Consider the following 21290-nt stretch of genomic DNA (forward strand, 5'->3'; position numbering starts at 1 on the left):
TTCAATTAAAAAAAAAAAAAAAAGATGTCTGAAATGACAGCCTGAGGTGACCTAAACAGAGGAGAAAATTTAATCTCCATATTTATTCAATTAAACTAATGGAAAACTGCACCTTTGTCAAATCTATTAGCATCTGATAATAAAGTTGTTAATAGAGGTTCAATAGCTGATTTTTTTTTTTTTTTTTTTTTTTAGTGATAACAACTTGCTGACCTTTTACTTTTTGGTTCAGTGCTGATTAGCCTTTCATCTAAACTTTGGCCTTGCAAACTATGTTTAAAAGTATCTGAAAAAGGGGCACTTGGGTGGCTCAGTCGGTTGAGGGTCTGACTTTTGTTCAGGTCATGATCTCATGGCTCAAGAGTTCAAGCCCCGCATCACGGTCTGTGCTGACAGCTCAGAGCCTGGAGCCTGCTTCAGATTCTGTGTTTCCCTCTCCCCTGCTTGTGCGTTCTCTGTCTCTCTCTGTCTCTCAAAATAAATAAACATTAAAAAAAAATTTTTTAACTATCTGAAAAACAGTTCAGTAAAACCATCACTGGAAGGCTAGGTCTATTTAGAGATGTATGTGTAAGGCTGATGGTTGAACAAGGCCAAACCAGCAAGAAAATGAAGCAAACGGGGAAGCAACATCTCAGGAGGAGACTGGTAGCTACTGAAGAATCCGGCACAACAAAAACAAAAACACAAGCCAATTAGCCAGTTATGATATGAGCCAAGTGCACCCAGGAAGTCCAAAGAGGTAACCCCCACCTAAAGGGCGGGGTCCTGTGCTCTCTCAAGGCCAAGAGAAGAGGAACATGCATACTTCCCCTGAGGCACACATTAGTCACCATGCCTTCCCTAAGGACCACTGAATGAGTGAACTTATTCTGGGTGAACAAGACAGAAAGCTTGAACATTTAAAGGCAAAGACTATGTATAAAGTAAGCGCTATTAACTAAGGCAGATGTGATTCCAGTTCTTCCTACAGGAAGAAAGCATGACATTGAGAGGATAGTTACAGGGCTGGGAAGGAAGAGACCTGGGCTTAAATCTCATTTGAAAAACTCATAACAATTTGAACCTTGTGAAAGTTCCTTGGTATCTATGAGCACCTCTGTTTTATTTTCATTTCTTTCCTCAACAATAATACAAAGCCTTTTGAAGAAAATGTGGAAACACAGAAAGCTAATAGAAATAGGTTTTTAAATCGCCATGATGTGACACCCTATAAATTCAAAGAAGAGGGCTGAAATGGACTTCCTTGAGAGAGGTGCATCATGGGACTGGGACCCAGACCTCGGAAGAGAGGCTGCTAGCCATGCAGTGCTGAAGTCACTCAACCAGAAAGAGTGATGAGGAGGACCCAGGACCTAGACTTTTTGAACAGGCTGTCAGGCAGCTGGTGTCTAGGAGCATGTGGGGGTCAGTGTGAGAGGATGCTATGGAAGGCATGGAGGAGCTACGTGCTGAGAAAACCGTAAACAGGATTCCACTGCGGCCACAGGAGGGTTCTGCTGCTGCTGAGGCAAAAAAGCATTTTTGGGATGATGCTTCCAGGAACTAAGAACAGAAAATGCAACCCAGAGAAGCACTTCTCCTTTGGACAAGTCCCAATGTACAGACATCCTTGGGACTACCCGGCTCATTCTATGGTTCCCTAAATTAATAAATTTCACTATCGTGGGCTTATTCCTCTTATTTTCAACTAAGCTTCTGTCACATGTAATCAGAAGAGTCCTGAGAGAACTTCCCAGCACGAACACTTAAACTGTGAGAGGTCCGACAGAGGGTATTTGGAAGAGAGGGCATTTGGAAGAGGTGGAATCTAAACAGGTAAGGGGTTCCCACGGGTGGACATCAGAGGAGATATGTCCTACAAAGAGGAAATAGCCTAAACCAAAGCACAGCAACCAAGAAGAATAGAATGTGTTTTGGGCAAAGCCAGTGAGGCCAGAGTACAAGAAAAAAAAACAGAGACGTCAATCTGCTATGTCACTGATGTTTGCACGACTGATATTTCTCATCTCTCAGATACCATCTTCTCCTAGAGGTCTTCTCTGACTACCCTACCTTGTTTTCCCGAATGTGTAGCATTTATATCGCATACCATCTTCCTTGTGGATCAGTCTGTATCCCCCCACTGAAACGACAGCACTCTGAGGAAAGTGCCCTCGTCCTTCCTCTCCCCAGTGCTCACAAAGAAGGCTGAACAACACAGGCTCTCAGAGAGCATCTGTGAAGTGAGCAGGTGATAAGCTTCGCAAGAGCAGCTGGAGCCAGATGTTGGGGGATGCAAAATCTGGCCTTTACTCAGAAGACAGGACTGGACATAAATTTTCAGAGCTATGCTGTTAGGAGATTCATCTAGTATGGAGCTAGAGACTACAGGCAGTACAAAGGGCAAAGAGAGCAGTTTAGAAGCCCACTTGAAAATATTGAAGCAAGAGGTAACATTTATTTGATTGAGTGAATGAGCTCAATGAGTGAGTTTCTGAACCTTCCCCTCAGGTGAAAGAAGAATGAAAAATGGTTTGTAACTCTTCTTTTCCTTTTTCTTTCAGAGCTGACCGCACTGCAGACTTTCATCTTCCTTCAGATAATGTTTTGTGACCATACATGAATGGTGTCTTACACATCAATCTGTAACAGCTATTTTCCCCCAGGTAACAGCTTTGAAAAGAGGACAGTGGCTGCTTGATCAGATAATGAAAGCAGAGTGATTCTCAAAGGTCCAGCAATACAGCCTGTATTTCACAGGCTGTCCTACTCCAGGCACCTCTCGTCTGAGCCATATGACAACAATCCTACCTTCTGCCACACAGCCTATTTCTAGTCCAAAATATTCCCTCCTCCCTAGATGTTCATTCGGTCTTTCATTGGTTTGTTTGTTTGTTGTATTTTGCTTGTTTTCATTTTTGACATAAATGGTATCAAATGATATATAACGTTCAGAACTTATTTTTCTTCTAAAATTTGGTTGGGGCGCCTGGGTGGCTCAGTCGGTTGAGCGGCTGACTTCGGCTCAGGTCATGATCTCACGGTCCGTGAGTTCGAGCCCCGTGTCGGGCTCTGTGCTGACCGCTCAGAGCCTGGAGCCTGTTTCAGATTCTGTGTCTCCCTCTCTCTCTGACCCTCCCCCGTTCATGCTCTGTCTCTCTCTGTCTCAAAAATAAATAAACGTTAAAAAAAAATTTTTTTTAAATAATAAAATTTGGTTGAGTTGCAATATGTAGTCTGTTCATTTTCACCAGGATATAGTTTTCCCCTTGAGTATGTATACCACCAATTACTTAGCTACCTCTTGCCAAGGAGCACTGTTTTGGGTTTGCATGCAGTACTACATTGGATATTCTTCCAAATCGTTCCTTGCACAAATATGAAAGAGTTTCCCTAGGATAAACGGGCCAAACACAAAATTGCTCCAAAGGTATATAATGAATACTCAACATTACAAAATATTGCCAACTTGTAATCAAAAGGATTTTACCAATTTGCATTCCCACCAGCAGTCTATAAGAACTATTTTTCCACATCGTTGCCATCTGCTTAACATTTTGCAAATACAATTATTACAGAATATTTCAGTTATTTAAATTTCTATAACTCTGATAGTTTGAGAAGTGAGCATGCTTTCATATCTCTACTATTTGTGTTTCCTCTTTTTTGAATGGCATTTTCATTAAATTATATCCCATTTGTTGACTTGCTTTTTGCACATTGATTTGTAGAAACGCTTTGTAAATTCTTTACATAATTATTCACTAGTTTTATTCATTTTAAGTAATTATTCCAAGTCTGTAATTTTTGTTTGGATCAATTTTTTTTTTTTTTAATTTTAAAAAAGGTCAAGCAAGATTTTTTATGGCTTGTGAGTTTTCTGTCTGGTTTTAAAAAGTGTCTTTTCACGTCCTACTATCATAAAGGTAGTCTCCTACATTGTCTTCTTAAAGTTTTAGGGGTTGATTTTCATTTGTAGAACTTTAATCCACCTGTAATTTAACTTGTATTCACTTTTCTTCTGCTACTTCTCAGGAACACTTCTCTCAAGTACCCTGGATGTATCCCTCTCCTTGTCTAAATTCTGTTATCTTACAAGACAACTTCATTCTCACTTCTTTTTTGAGACTTCCTCTCTGACTGTTCCAGCCCTCACTGACCTTCTCCTCTCTGGACTCCTAAGGCAGCAACCATTGGGCTGGGATTTAGTTATTGCTTAATCAGATATTATAAACCTATAGACATATAGCACCAGGAAGGTCACCCAAATGTGTGAATGAAACTGAATTAAGACAACAGAAAGCAGAGAGACTGGAATAGTTCCTAACAGTCTTTGGATGTGGAAATGTGGGCCCACAGTTTCTAATCCTTTGAAATTATACAAATATAAATATTGTTAGGAATCCATTTTTATTTTAATAGTATTTATCTTTACAGGTTGGAAAGTGATTCATTTTAAAGCAATTTGTTTAAAGCCAAACAATTCTTCTACACTGATTTCATCTCATTGCCCTTTGGTCTAACTTTGATTTATCTTTATATAATCATTTTGTAATTTCTTATCACTACTTGTCTACTAAATAAAAATTGAAACCATTCAAGTATAGAGATTCCATTAGTATCTAATACAGATACAATCTCAAAGAAAAACACATGATAACTGATCAATAAATCCACAGTTGCATGCTGGTTGGTGGGAGATCTTATAACCACACCTTTGAACACATAACTGCCTCCACAGTCCAAATAGAGGAGAGGTTTAAAAGATAATTACACATATCAAAGTGACCAAATGCCTTCCCATCCATTGTGTTTCCATACAGACATGTTTATAAGTGAACTACAGATAGACAGAAACCTCCCCTCAAGTCCTGATTATCTAAACACCCAACAGGCCATGATGCTGTGGGTTTTTTGTTTTTTTAGTGTTTATTTATTTGGGTGGGGGAGGGGCAGGGAGAGAGGGAGAGAGAGAATCCCAGGCAGGCTCCACACTGTCAGCACAGAGCCCAAGGTAGGGATTGATCTCCCAAACCCTGAGATCATGATGTGAGCCCAAATCAAGGGTCAGATGCTTAACCAACTGAATCACCCATGCACCCTAAGGATGCAGTGGGTTCTGAATCTATTATAACAGCATCTGTGTGTTTGGTTAAAAGAACAGTTGCACATATCTCAAATATGTTATCCCCGTTGTCTTCTGGGGGGTAAGCACTTGATGCTAAGTCTGTTTGAGACATACATACTGCCATTTTATTTCCAGAGCTGGGCCTTAGTATCTAAGCTATATTTCTCCCTTTTCACCTGGTCAACATCTATACATCTCATTGCCAAGTTGAAATTGACCTGAACTAGGAATTGGGCTTGTCCTGGAATATCCCTGAGTAGGGCAATCTTTCTGAACCTCTTTTTCTTTCATTTACAAAGAAAGAATAATCATAATGTCAATTCCAATTTCACAGTATAACATGAAGATAATAAATCTACCCATCCAGCTGATTGCTCAGAGGATCAAATGAGATTGAGATCAACCTGTAAAGCTATCTATAAATGCAGGTATAATAAAATAAGTTTGAAGGTGTGAGAGAAGGGGGAAATGTGTAATGCCACTCAAATATTATTATGATTTTTTTTAGAGCTCATTTGGTCTGCTATTCACATGTCTCAGCACTCCATACTCAAGGGGAAACTGTCAATAGAATTTCCCTTCTGGGGGCTCCTGAGTAGCTCAGTCGGTTAAGCATCTGACTTTGGCTCAGGTCATAATCTCTCGATTTGTGAGTTGGAGCCCCACTTCAGGGTCTGTGCTGACAGCTCAGAGCCTGAAGCCTGCTTTGTATTCTGTGTCTCCCTCTCTCTCTGCCCCTCCTCCACTCATACTCTCTTTCTCTCAAAAATAAACATTAAAAAAAAAAAAAGAATTTCCTTTCCCATTGATATGTTGAATGGTTTCCTCCTTTGAGGCTCCAGTTGCCATCTTACCTTGCATAATACCCATACAAGTGAGTGATCTGGGGGCTTGCACTGAGCTGGGCTCAATTATATCCATAGAGAAACAGTAGATAATCCCTAACGATGTTCCAAGCAAACAGGAAAAAAACTTCTAAGGTCAATATTGTTTTTAATTTTTTTAATGTTTATTTTTCAGATACAGAGAGAGAGACACAGCGCATGTGGGGGAGGGGCAGAGAGAGAGGGGACACAGAATCTGAAATAAACTCCAGGCTCTGAGCTGTCAGCACAGAGCCTGATGCGGGGCTCTAAATCTGAATGGCAAAATCATGACCTGAGCTAAAGTTGGACACTTAACCGACTGAGCCATCCAGGTGGCCCTAAGGTCAATTTTTTAATGTTTCTCTATCTTTGTGTCTGTTTATGGCTTCCTATTTGGTCTCTCTTGGTCTCTGTATGGATGATTCTGTATGTAAATCTTTGAATGCTTTTATTGTGGGCAAGTCTTCATGCTTAGAACTGTGTCTACACAAGTAAGTGTTAGTATGCATGTCTATGTTTCACATTAGTCTTTGAGTGTGTTGTACCTTAACATACCTGTATCTGTGCATAGCTGTATCTCCATTTGTGTGGGGGTCTATGCACCTATGTCATTAAAGTGTGTTTTTATGCTATATGCTTGTGCCAGTGAACATTCTAGAATATGACTGCATGTCATATACCTCAAATATACCTGAGGCTGTAAGTGTGTGTCTCCAAGCATGTTTGTGTATCTGCCAGTGAAACTATCTTTGAGCTATATATATATGCCTGAGTTTTTGTGCAACAATGAAGGATTGAGAAATTTCTACTAGGTCCACCAATACTCCTAAACTACTCCTTACTGTTATCAAGCATATTCCTCAGAAAGCAATTTGTTTAGTATTCACCTGCAAAACTGAATCACCTGGCAGCTCTTAAAACATATTGATGTTAAGGGGCACCTGGGTGGCTCAGTCACTTGGGTGTCCAACTTCAGCTCAGGTCATGATCTCACAGTTCCTGAGTTTGAGCCCCGCATCAGGCTCTGTGCTGACAGCTCAGAGCCTGGAGCTTGCTTTGGATTCTGTGTCTCCCTCTCTCTCTGTCCCTCCCCTGCTCATGCTCTGTCTCTCTCAAAAAATAAATAATAAACATTTAAAAATATTGATGTTAAGACTCTATTTCTAACAGTTTTTAATTATTCATTCTTTTTTGGAATGAGGCCCAGACACCAGAAATGTTTTAAGCCCCTCTCTTGATTTTAATATAAAGCTAGATTTGAGAACCACCATACCAATGAAAAGGGTACAATTCTTTACAGAAAACTTTAATGTGCTTCAATGATATGTGCTTTTAATTTTATCACAGTTGGAGAGGAAGGAGTATTTAAATCCCATGAGGGGCCACCTGGGTGGCTCAGTTGGTTGAGTGTCTGACTCTTGGTCTCCACTCAGGTCATGATCCCAGGGTCATGGGATCAAGCCCCGCATTGTCCTCTGCACTGAGTGTGGAGCCTGCTTAAGATTCTCTCTCTCCCTCTGCCTCTCTTCCAGTTGCGTTCTCCCTCTCAAAAAGTTTAAGTAAAAAAAATAAATAAATCCCATGTAGAAAAGGACTGATCCCCTCTTTTCCTTCTGAGGGGGTGGAAGCCCCACCAGACTGGAACCCATGAGTCAACAGCCCTAGGTTGACCTGTGGAAATAACTGAAGAACAAAAACCCTCCAGCCTATCTTCTCTTTCATCCAGCACTTGTTTGCTCCTATATAGAGCTCTATATAATTAAAATGACAGAATGTTTACTTAATTTACATATAAACTCTTCATATCTACTATGGGCCTTTGGCAAACAAAGAGAAGATTTATTAGTATAATAAAGTGAGTACTACATAAAAATTTAAATGCATGTTTTGGAGCATTCTTTACATAGTAATTAAAAGAAGGACAGTAAATGGAACAAAATTGATAGCCTTCAAAGATGGGAATCCTAGGATAGGAGGGACACGGGATCTAAAAGTTGAGAAGAAAAGAAATAAAATCATTGATGTTTAACCCTAAAAGGCAGGGCTCCTTTCATCCTTAAATACGTTTTGCACAAATTAAAAGCCTGCTTTCCTCCAGAATTCAGCCATGTTTACATCATCAGCTTACACCTGTTTTTCAGTGAACATCCCAGAAGCCCTATTGGAGATGGATAGCCTTTGTGGTGTCCACATAGCCCTTCTCTCATTTCCAACTCTTCACACTTAGAGAAGCTCTCCAGAGCACCGACTATTTGTGCCTCCCATTAACATGAAGTCAAGGGAATAAACTCTTGATTAGGAAAGAGGGAAACAGACTTATAAACATTCTTCAGTTCAATTCTTCATTAAACTCATAGAGACATACTAAGGGGTGAATAAATATTTGCGGAACAAAGAAATGGATTACTGTTTAACAGCCTGTCTGAACTGAAAGAGCAACTCACAAGGCTGTTCCAATGGAAGCCAACACAGAGCATCAAAAGGAAGCTTTGTGACACGAGCACAGTTATCACTACAGAGATGGGTCTTACAAAGTATCCATGGAAAAGCATGAAGAAGATTGTTATTTCTATGGTGTGCCTCAGTTGATATACTCAACTTCCTGATGAGGTAGGTCCTCTTTCACCAGTGAAAAAACCTAAGTCCAAGAGGCCAAATAAAATAACCAAGGTGTGACAATAAATACTTAAGTAAGGAATCCTGAAATCCAGTTCAGATCATAGGACTCCAGACCCTGTACACTTAATATACCACTTGTTTTCTGTATACCAGGGACAAGATAATAGAGCAATGGATGAAGACGCATAGATTGGGCCCACTTTAAATTCTCCCTTATGATGCCAGGCCCTTTTATCTCATATCCTAAGTTACTTGGGTATATCCAAGATGCTAACTGACTCCACAGGGTGAGGGATGCCTTAATGAGGAAGGTTGCAATTGCCTTGCTTGGGACTTTTTCAACAAGAAAAATGAACACTTTATAGAATGTTGATCTGGAAAAGACTCAATTCTGTCCAGGCTAGATGTCTCATACAATATTGAGGAAACTGGTTTTCAAAGATGTAAAGTGAGGTGTTATCACAGAGCTGGTCAATGATGGAACCAGAACCTGTACCCAAAACTACTTTTCCTTATCCGTTACGTTTTTTAGTAAATCATGTTTTCTCTCTTTCTCTCTATCTTAACAAAACTTATTTAGCAGCATAAATATAGACTTACTGATCTCATGAACCTTGTGCTAGACCATTTGACCCCAAGAAATTCCATTTTTCCAGATCTACAACAAATTTATTGATAAAAAGTTCAATATAATTTCCTTCCCCCTGTGGGAAACAAGGACTCTTCCAGTTCCTTCTCTTTCTTTTCCTAATTTGTAACCTGTCAATGTTTACAGGTATTGTTATGCAAATCAAGTCACTAAAAAGAAATTGCATTTAGCCTGCAGAACTACTTTAGCTTTTAAATTAGAATGATGGATCTGTGTGTTGGTGGGAGCTAATAAATGGTACATGTGCATATCCTACAATGAAATCAAATCTCTGTTAAGAAGGAGAAAATCAAACACACACACACACACACACACACACACACACACACATACAAATGTATAATCTTCTTAGAAATAAACCCAAAGTTTTGAAGTTCATCCAGTATTTAATCATTTAAATAAGGTCATGATTGGAAGTAACACCAATTACTAAACTGATTGTTTTTGTATTTTACAGTTTTTATCTGACCCACAGTTTTGCTCATTTTTACAATCCATACACTCCCCCCACTACCACCAAATGTATTTCCACATGTAGCTATCTGCAATAATAAATAAGATAAAAATAAAAGAAGAAGAACAGACTGTGACTTACTATTGGAAAATCAACTTTGAGGAACAAGAGTGCAGTGTAGCAGGGTTCTCACATAGAGGGACGGGACACTGAGGCCTCCTATCCAGAAAGCAGCTTTATTTGTGCTGGCATGGGCTCAGTTGGGTTCATACCTGAAAAACTGAGCCTTCAGCACAGTGAGGTGTAGCCTTTTATACATTTTCTACTTCTCTGTCTCCCATACATGGTAATATATAGACATACAGTCTGACTGGGTGGTCTCATGTTACAGGGTCATGAGGGATGTCACTTACAGATACAGAGTCATGACGAATGTCAAGTATCTGCACAAAGCCAGATTGCCTTCCCTTATCTTGTTTTTTTCTTTTTTTTTTCCCCTCACCACATTCCTTAGGGAGGGGACCCTACCACAGCAGGATTTCCAGATGTGGAAATGAAGATAAGCAAATGCCAGATTTTGCCATCAGAGGCTCCTCCCCACAGTGGGAGCCATTTTCAAGGATGCAATGTGTTATATGGACCTGAACCCAGTTCAGGCCTCTAAATTATCTTTTTAAATTTTTGGCCAAAAGGCATGGAAATATACCCATTTTTCAGCTGCCCAGGACAAGCCTTGTATGTAAAAGCCTTGTTAAAACTGCCACTTAGCAACCTGGAGCAGCCTGCCTTTTTCTTTGGTCTCTCCCTGCCCTCCATGTACAGTGACCTGTTTCAGATTTTACCTGCAAAGCTCCTGCATTTGTGAACCAAGATCTTGGCAATGATTTAAAAGGTCCTAATTAGTAATCATTCACACTAGCCAAACAACAACAACAACAACAACAACAAAAACAAACAAAAAAACACCTCAAATGAGCAACATTGGTATGCATTGACTACTTACCCCCAACGTTTATTAGTCATTTTCTATAAATATTTGCAAAAAGAGAAATTACATAAATTATCAAAAACTTGGGAATTTTCTGGTAAGGACATTTTAGTGGAGACTTTTTAACTGCAGACATATTTTAAAGCTACTGGAATAAATCTCAAAGAGCTAAAAACATGCAATTCTTTTATTTGTATGTAGTTTGAAATTCTACTAATCTATGACAAACTTATCCTTAGGCTTAATAATTTTCCTAATTATATATTTGTTACTTCATGTACAAGAAACTTTTTGAAATTAAAGTCTTCTCAGATTAAATATGAGAAAAGGTAGCCAAATACTAAATGAGATTACAGACTATAGAACAAGAATATGCAAACAAAAATAGTCATTGACAAATGTGCAGAAGCCAAAGCTTGAAAAAATAAACTGCAATGTTATTACTTCATGTTAAACACATATCCATTTATAGATGTGAGTTTAAAAAGTAAAAAAAAAAAAAAACAAAAAAAAACTAAACGACAACAATAACAACAAAACAGGTGTTGGATGAAAGTGTTGAATCACTATATTGTACACCTGAAGCTAATGTTACACTGTAAGTTAACTGGAATTTAAATAAAAACTTTAAAAAATACATTAATGTGGTAGAAAAGTATTAATTCACTTATTTTCCCTTTTGCCTTTCTGTATTTTTTTCTGTTATGATACATGTAGCATTCAATAAAAGAAAACACTTTCTGCCTTCTATTTTGGCCATTATTTTCATTGCTCATTTCATGTAATAATTAATAAGTAATTATCACCTACAAGAGGGAGGGGACTGCTAAAAAAAATGTGTATTCTGATGCCCAAAACACTAGGTATACCATTGGGTACTAGGTAGATTGGCACATGAAATTCACCTGTGGCTATGCTTCTATTTTTTTTTCCCCCCAACTTCTCAAACTCCCATAGAACAGATATGGTTACTCCAAGTTCCTTCCAGGTATACTGAGTGGGAAAAATCTAACCTATGCCAGCTTGAGGTAGTAAGAGTATTAGTTAATTTTAGTTAAGAGGCTACAAAGAATGTATTAGCCACTATGCACAAAATAGCCATAAATTAAAAGACCCCAAGTAGCCTGTGATTGCTTTTCAGCATATCTGTTTGCATTCCCTGAATCCTAATTATACATCATTATGCAGTGATTCCTTGAGGATGTAGGCAAACCACAACCCAGGTATGTCAACCCTCTTGCCAACAGGCTGCCCAGCTGTTATGTAAGACAGCATAATAGCAAAGAGAATAATAGACAAACTTCAATCAACTCAATGGATACGTCCCTCAAAAGCTCTGGGCAAGCTTAGTCTTTGCTACTCAAATTCTATTTGAAATGCAAAAGGGATGCCTACAACTTAACCCAGTATAATTACAATGATTAAGGGAATATGGGCTACAGTTAATTAGCTATACACATAGTGTATGCCATCTTTTTTTCTTTTGCATGTTCCTTGTTAGAAGGTCAAACTAAGACTTACCTCAAGCACCTTGAGGCATATTGGGTGGGAGGGAGTAACTCCTTTAAAAAACCTCACTGGTTGACCAGTCTATAAGAAGAGAAACCAAGTGGAAACAAACTTGGGCACTTATGAAAATATTCAAAGAAAGACCCTTGCTTCCTTGAAAAACTTTAAATCTTTGGAGAAATTAAAGAAATAAGTTAGAGATAAGTGACAAAAGTTATGTATCAGTCAGAGTGTTTTCAGCTTCGAGTCACAGAAAAGTTGAAACATGGCTGTTTAAACTTAAAGACATTCATCATTCATGTAACAAGTCATTCGGAAGAAAGCGGTTCCAAAATGACTGCAGTGCCTCAACAATGTAATCCTAGCCCATTATCTTGTACCTTTTTGTTGGCTTGTTCCTTTCTTCCCAAGATGGTGCTTCACACATCATGCCAAAGATATTCAAGGCAAAAAGGAGGAGAAAGAGAGGACATCTAAGAGCTCTCCCTTCAAATTTGGCTCCCGTTAGAAATTACAGTACTCCCTGGAACCCTCCTAACAGTGGTCTCTTCATTTCTCTTTGTCTAGAATTGAGTCACTTGGACACTCCTAAACCTAAGGGAAATTTGGAAAGTTGGTATTTGGCAGAATATAACACAGTTATAACCATATCCCCTTAAAAAGCCATGGTTGGTTAGCAAGTAAGTTGGAGAAAGAGCAAAGAGTAACTGTTGAGTAGTAAACTATTCTTGATGCATTTCAAGACACTCTCTGATGTAATCACTATTGATGAGTAATAGGTCCCCACTTAACTTATGAATTTGAATGTAACAACAACAAAACAAAACAAAACAAAAAACATCCAAACTATTTCCGATGTGTTTTGGAGAATAGTCAGCCTGCAAGATGGCCCAGAAATAAATTAGAATATTTTTAATTCACATTACCATATTAAAGCTTTTGGTAATCCTGTAGTTATAACAAAACCTCTTAATATAATATTTCTCCCATGTATTTTACTTATTTATAATTTATCTACAGAATAAATTGTTTTGCACAACACTCTTGGAATGCATTCTGGAGTACATCTCTCTTCTACTGATTAGCTCAGACTCTAAAGTCTTTAGTTGAGTATTTGGTATTTTCTTAGGAGAGATTGTCTAATATTATTGATTATACCTACTTACTGCTCACCATGATGTCCATCACGATTGTTTGAGATATTTCTCTCTGAACAAAGTATAAGTCAGGAATGAGAAAGCTATCATATAACTTGCATTTAATAAATATCTAACAGAAACATGAGTATAACCATGCAAAGGCAAAGCAGAATATAAGGCTACTGGCATCTAGAATTATAATGTAGAACTAGCTAAATACTGTTTAATGGAAAATACTGTTTTCTGAGACTTGGAGAGATTACAAAGAGTGGAGAATAGTTTTTATATGACTGAATCGTTTTATGCGACTTTACTCTTGCCTCAAATATCTAACCTGCAAATAGTTTAAAACAAAGAGAAAAGTCATAGAAATAGAGAAGCTGTGGAATTGCAATCTCTCTCTCCTTATACCTTTTACCCACACTCCCTAACCTTCACTGTTCACTATTCTAGAATTGTCAGTCCCTAGGTAAACCAAAGTCTGGAAGATATGGATGGACTCTTATGTTCTCCTAGTTTTCAATAATATCAATCCCAAGCTCCATGACCTGCAGGCTGATAAACACAAAGTAAGTTCTCACCTGGATATGCAAACTCCATTTTTCAAGAAAGATTTCTCACTGCCATCGTTTGCTGGATTAGAGAAAAGCAAGATCGAAATCTATGCAGATCAGACATATCTTTAAAAAACTTTCAAGGTTCCAACACAATCCATGCAGAAAGCCTTACCTAATCCAATGTCTCTGGAGGGGAGGGGACCCAAACACAGTATTGTTTAAACAATTTGATGCACACTCCAGCATATTCTGAGACCAGAGTTCTTCATGACTCAATTTTTTTTTTTCCTGCAAACACAGATCCAATTCTTTTTCTTTAGCTGTCAAGAAGACCTAGCACCATTTTACTACATTCATTACAGGAATTAGGTTAGAAGGCAAGAACTTTAGGGTTTGGATGCTATAAATATAAACACACACACACACACACACACACACACACACACACACACACACACCTAGCTCCTCTAGAAACCTCTACTTCCCTGAGGTCCCTCAAGTAGAGATCAATTCTGATTCATCTAGAAATTACTCAGAAATGCTCTCCTTCATCTTACATGATTGTCTTCCTCAGCCTGGTGTTTGGCTATGTGGGCCCGTTTGAGAATACTCACATGGCTGGAGCCTCTAGAGACTGGGAGAAACCTAGTACAAACTTATTAGCAAGGAAAATAATGGTGAGGATTACAGAAACCAGTTCTCAGTGCTCAATGAATGAAACTTCCTGATCAATACTGTCTTCCCCAGAGATTCCACCAGTCAGATCCATTGGTTCATAGATGACCAAACACAGCATTAGACTATCTACCCTGACTTAGATTTCTCTTGAATTCACTTCTCACAAAGTGCTGCCTTAGCCCAATGAAAGCCTACCAGGACCCCACAGCCATGAGCTTGGGGAAGATGAGTGGGTCCCAAGGTCACATGCACTCTTAACTGCTTCAGAGAACTGTAGGGCATTGGCCCCAGTAAGAGGCAGAACTGGTATTCTACTCAGGCAGTCTAAGCTCACTGTCCATACCATTAGCTATCTCACCGATAGAACCTCCCGAGAGCACACTGGCTAGTAAAATCACACCCACTCACATAACTTCCCCTTTTCAGACTTTTCACTGACAAGTTGGTAAGGGGAAGTCAGGGGCATTAAGAAGGCAGGGGTGGGACCGGAAGGGGAAGAGCGTCAATACAATTAGGCTGCCTCATGTTAGTGTCTCCACCATAAAGCAGGCTTGACTAGCATTTACAGACCCATATTTGGGGCATGCCTTAGGAATAGAATTACTATAAAATTAAATCCAAATTCCAGTCAAATATAACTGTCAAAAATTTCACCATATTTGTGCTCCACACTGAGTATGGTGCCTGCTTAAGATTCTCCCTCTCTTCCCTCCCCCCGCCCCGCCTCAGGATGACTCTGTTGGTTAAGTGTCCAACTCTTGATTTTGGCTCAGGTCACATGGTTCATGAGATTGAGCCCTGCATCCACACTGACAGCATGGAGCCTGCTTGGGATTCTCTCTCTCTCTCCCCCCTCTTTGCCGTTCCCCCACCCTTTGTTCTCGTTCTCTCTTTCAAAAATATTTTTAAAAGTTTCTCTCTCTCTCCCTTTTCCCCTCTCCCCCACTCACAGGAGCTCTCTCTCCTTCTTTAAAATTAAAAAAAAAGCGGGGGGGGGGGTGCTTACCACATTGTAAAGTAATGGTTTTGTCTTCAGTGTGTTAGTTCACAGGACAAAAAGATCAAGTAAAAATCTCTTCTTGCTCTTGACCCTGAAAAGCTACAGATTCTAAATAACAACCAGTTATTTTCTGGAAATCAGAAATTTCTCCTGATAAAAGAAAGCCCCTTCCTCTATGAAGGTACTGGTGAATAATCCAGGATCAGAACATATGTTAGTTACATCTGCAGTGTCCACATTCATCTGTTTGTAGTTTCTAGATATTAATTTCCAGATCTGATTAAAAACAGCTATAGGAGGGGTGCCTGGGTGGCTCAGTCAGTTAAGCGTCCAACTTCAGCTCAGTTCATGATCTCACAAGTTGTGGGTTTGAGTCCTGCATTGGGCTCAGTGTTGACAGCTCAGAGCCTGGAGCCTGCTTGGGATTCTGTGTCTCCCTCTCTCTCTGCCCCTCCCCCACTTGTGCTAGTTCTCTCTCTCTCTCAAAAATAAACATTAAAAAGGTAAAAACAAAAAAAACAAAAACAGCTATAGGAACGAGTTTTAAAGTTTCCTCAAAATGTCACCAGGGCTTTGATACTGCCATTTCTAATTCAAGTATATCTGTCACTAAATCACTGACCTGAAGTGAATTCTTTACAAGTTTTATAACTCCTCATCTCCCAGTACACCCTCTCATTTTATCTGTACAAACATCTTAACACATCTAATAATTAGCTTTTATAGTAAATAAAGTGTTCCATGTTTATTTAATGGTAATGTTTTAGACAGAATATATCCCCCCAAGGCTCTTACAGACTTTTTTAGACTTAGTTTTACCATTGTCTTGTACATTTTTTATTGTTCAAATTCATACTAACTATAAAAGTTCATACTATTCAAAAGAAATCCCTCAGTACCTTAGAGTTTCATAGCATCTTATATATTCTTTTCTTATTTATCATTTGCCTCACTATAGAGTTGTTTTGTGTGTGTGTTTTTTTTTAAATTTCATTTTCTGTACCAGAGAAAATACACCCTCTTGGAACATAAAATTTGACAAGTGTTTATCTTCTTGGCTTTCACCATGTCTAGAGCAGAGTCTAACAAGTAGAACTAATGTTATCTATTCTGGCTCAACCAGTATCTGTAAATGTGATAATTTAACAGTCAATATGTTAATGACCAATCACCATCTAAACAACTTCAAACCATAGAAAAGTAATATAGTTTAGTAATTAAAATTTAAAATTTCCTGGTAGCCTTAGGTTTGGGTTTCTGACCACTTTAAGTGAGAGCTTAGTTGGGTGATTTAACCACTCCAAGTCTCAGCGTCTTCTCTTTTCAAATGCGAACAGGAGAGGATAAAATTTCCCGCTATGATTCACAATGAAAAAGAACTGGTCATAAATTGCAGATTTTCTAAGAGAAAAAAATACTATTGTTCTTTTTAATGGGGAGGAATGTCAATAAAACCATTGCTTTCTCTTTTTTTTTTTTTTTAAGTTTTTTAATATTTATTTATATTTGAGAGAGAGCAAGCAGCGCGGGAGAAGGGGAGGTGCAGAAAGAAGGGATCCGAAGGGGGCTCTGTGCTGATGCAGTGAGCCCGATGCGGGGCTCAAATCCACAAACCAGGAGATCACGACCTGAGCCAAAGTCAGACACTTAACTGACTGAGCCACCCAGGTGCCCTAAAACCATTGCTTTCTATACAGTCAGGAAAACAAAAGTGGATCTCGGTTTGGCACATTGTGTGCCAAGGCTGAAGAGGCTCTACACTTTGTGCATTAGCCTCGAAGAGCAGAAGTCACTAACAAGAGCAGTGAGTGACAATGATGTAACCCAGAAACCAGCACTTTTCTACTTTTCAACTCTTCTGAGCTTCTAGAGATGATTGCAGAGGCGGAGGTGCATGGGGGAGACAATGTGGGAATAAAATGAGGAAGGGGAAAAAAGTATACCTCTGAAAGAAATAGGGGCTAATGAATTATTATTTCACTCAAGTAACAGCAACTTGAGAATAAAAAGAACGCTTTCAACTAAAACCAAATGAACTAAAAATTTACTTTAGTGTCTGCCACTGACTTACCTGAAAAATTTTCCCTAAGACACAACTTATCCCTCAGAGTTCATCATCAATAAAAAGCCTAAAATTAAGTATTTTATCATCCCTTCCAGCTCTAAGGAATATCATAGGATTTTGATGCTACTGTTTAACCCCAGGAAAATCTAGTAACAGTGGTATGTGAGTAAAAACAAATGTTGTTGGTGTGCCTGGGTGGCTCAGTCAGTTAAGCATCTGCCTTTGTTTCAGCTCAGGTCATGATCTCATGGTCAGGTTCATGAGATAGAGTCCTCTTGGGCTCTGCGCTGACAGCAAGGAGCCTGCTTGTGATCCTCTCTCTCTCTCTCTCTCTCTCTCTCTCTCTCTCTCTCTCTCTCTCTCTGCCCCTCCCTCCCTCACACACATGCACTCTCAAAATAAACGAACTTACAAACAATAACAAGATGTTTTCTCAGGTCCTCTCATTACAAAAGCATGGACCCAGATTGTTCCAAAGTTGTGTGAAGGTCCATTATGAATTCCTAAGCTGAGGTATGCAAACTCTTAAGAAGGAAGGGAAGGAGGAAAGGTGGGAGGGTAGAAAGGAGTTGGGGGAAGAATCAGGAAAGCACAGGAAGGAGAGAGGAAGGAAACAGGAGAGGCGAGGGAGGACAACTGAAAAATTGTGTAGTTACCAGAAGTCATCATGGAATAGGTTCTTTAAAACTAATTATATCCAATTTTCCTTTCTATCCAAGACTGTTGAACTACATGGGGCAAAGGAGGATTCAGAAAGAGGAACACTATATACACAGTGACTGTATATAATTTATATTATATCGTATCATACCATATCATATATTATAGGTACTCTGTCATATTTCTGGAAAGTGGACATTATAAAAACCTAATTTAAAGGCTAAGACTAGGACTTCAAGTTATTCACTGCAACCACCACCACTACCAACTTCCTCCTGTCCTTGGGAGATATTTAGAATAGAATAAGCAAACCTAATTTGATTTTTAAAAGTCATACATACTATATACAATTATGTTGTCCTGATTTTCAAAAATGGGAGAAATAATTCCATTCCAACTGATGAGTCTAATGAGGTTCAAACAAAATATGCTTGTTTGGACAAACATCAGTGAAAAGATAAGGGCTCTTACCTGGATAGATTAAAACTTTTATCAATGTGACAAACTTGGAAGCTGTTTCTATGTTTTGCTTCAAGTTTCTTCACTTGATTTGGACCATGTCTGGTAGAACACTTCTTCAGGAACTTAAAAAATAACAAAAAGAGGGGCACTTGGGTGGCTCAGTTGGTTAAGTGTTGGACTTGGGGTTTGGCTCAGGGCATGCTCTCACAGCTCATGAGTGTGAGTGCCAAGTCAGGCTCTGCACTGGCAACATGGAGCCTGCTTAAGATTCTCTCTCTCACCCCCCTCTCTCTGCCTCTCCCTCACTTTCTCTCTCTTGCTCTCAAAATAAATTAAAAAAAATAAAAAATAAAGAAAAACAAAGGAACTTTTTATCATATGGAGACCTAATTAAACATCAAACAGCCATTAAGTTAGAAAAATAAATACTCAAAACAGAATACTTGAAAAATAATTCAGCAAGGAGCACCTAAAATAAAGTTCTATAAAATATGCACACCTTTTTACCCAGTGAGTCAAATTAATCATTTTTATCCTAAGAAAAATATTAGGCAAGAATCAATGATATAACACTAAAATTTGTCATTACAGCTTAATTTAAAATAGTCAATTATAGAATCCACAAACCCACAAGTACAGTATTAGTTTGGGTATATTATTGTTGTTTTTGTTGTGTTTTGTTTTTGTTTTTAAGTGTATTTATTTTGAGAGAGACAGCATGTGAGAGGGGGAGAGAAAGAGGGAGAGAGAGAATCCCAAGCCAGCTCTGCTGTTCTTACAGAGCTGGACGTGGGGCTTGATCCCATGAACAGGAAATCACGACCTGAGGTGAAAGCAAGAGTCAGACATTCAACCCACTGAGCCACCCAGATGCCCTTGTTGTTGTTTTTCCAATATTGCATAAAATGTGACTGAGTGACACTATAAAATGGCTATAGTGTTTTGTTAAGTTGGAGGGTGGGAAAAAGACACAAAGTAGAATAGTATCAGAGCATTTTTTGTTAAAATATGCATTGACTGACTAATTAGGCATAATCACAAAGCTCATGATCTCAGGAGTTTTTGTAAGTTGAATCTGATTCATTTAGCTTCAGGAATGCTCTCTGTACTCAAGTGGGGAAAGGTGTTTTGTTGACTAAAATTCATCATGTTCACACAATGAACTAGCCCCTGCAGCAATAGGGACTATGGCTGGAACTGGAAATCAAGAGCAGGGAATAAAGTGAGGAAAAGTCTGGAAGAAAACACATAACACAGCTTTGTGGAACCCAGTGAAAAAGACCAGAAGCAGCAGGAACATGGGAGACTGAAGAGTGAATAGCGCTAAGTTCCATCAAGAGAGTGAGTGCTACATGTGATAGAACCTGGATGGGATGGTCTTTTCTTCCTTTCTGAATTCTCAATTGATTATGTGCCCAGCAGTGTTATTTACTGTGGAGGATACAGCAGGAGAATGAGACACTGGCATTGCCTGTAAGGGTGTTTTAAAATCGGGGCACCTGGGTGGCTCAGTCGGTTGAGCTTCCGACTTCGACTCCGGTCATGATCTCACGGTCCGTGAGTTCCAGCCCAGCATTGGGCTCTGTGCTGACAGCTCAGCGCCTGGAGCCAATTCTGTGTCTCCCTCTCTCTATGACCCTCCCCCATTCATGCTCTGTCTCTCTCTGTCTCAAAAATAAGTAAACGTTGAAAAAATAAAAAATTTTAAATCATGGATGGATGTGGTATATGGAATGGAGAGTGTCAAGGAATGTTCATTTGAAATGAGCAATAATTAAATGCAGATAGGAGAATGATGCCTATGTTTACATGACACTTTTGATTAGGTTTATCAAATGGTATTTTTATCCCACATTAATCTGGTGGGTTGTGTAGAACAGACATCATCATGCCCATTTTATGGAAGAAGAAATGCCACTTGTTATCTACCCCCAGTGATAAAATATAATGGTAATCTTTCACAGCACAGGAAGAAACACCTTGGTGTGAGCTTGCCATAATTTGTAAAGTCCAGATAGGTAAAGCCACATAGGTAGAATATAAATTCCATGAGGTTAAGCACTATAGCCATCTTGTGTATTACTGAATCATCTGCACTGAAACAATAAATACTCCATGAATTCAGAATGAAGGAATAAATTAAAGAAAGAATACATAAACAAAATGCAGGGGACTGTGGCACTCTCTGACTAGGATGTCAATAAGCAACAAATGGCCCCTGGTGGACTTTAGGCCATGTGGTTTGGTGTCTGCCCACAGAGATGAGAAGCGGGAGGATTATTCTTCCCTGCCCCATCAGCAAATATTTACCCAACACTCACTGTGGGGCAGGTACTACCTGAATGCTTGATTCTTCTAGCCTGGTTCAGGACCTCTCATGGTTTCTCAGAACAGCAAGGGCTTTGTTGATCCCAACAACCCCGTTTCTATTCGGGCCCCCAGCCAAGAGATGAGGAGTGAATAAAGCTACTATCAGAACCTCAAGAGTACATCAGAGTTCCCTGTATTGCGAAGTTGATAACATCAGCTTCCCT

Source organism: Panthera tigris, chromosome D2, assembly GCF_018350195.1.
Source record: "Panthera tigris isolate Pti1 chromosome D2, P.tigris_Pti1_mat1.1, whole genome shotgun sequence".
NCBI lineage: Eukaryota > Metazoa > Chordata > Mammalia > Carnivora > Felidae > Panthera > Panthera tigris.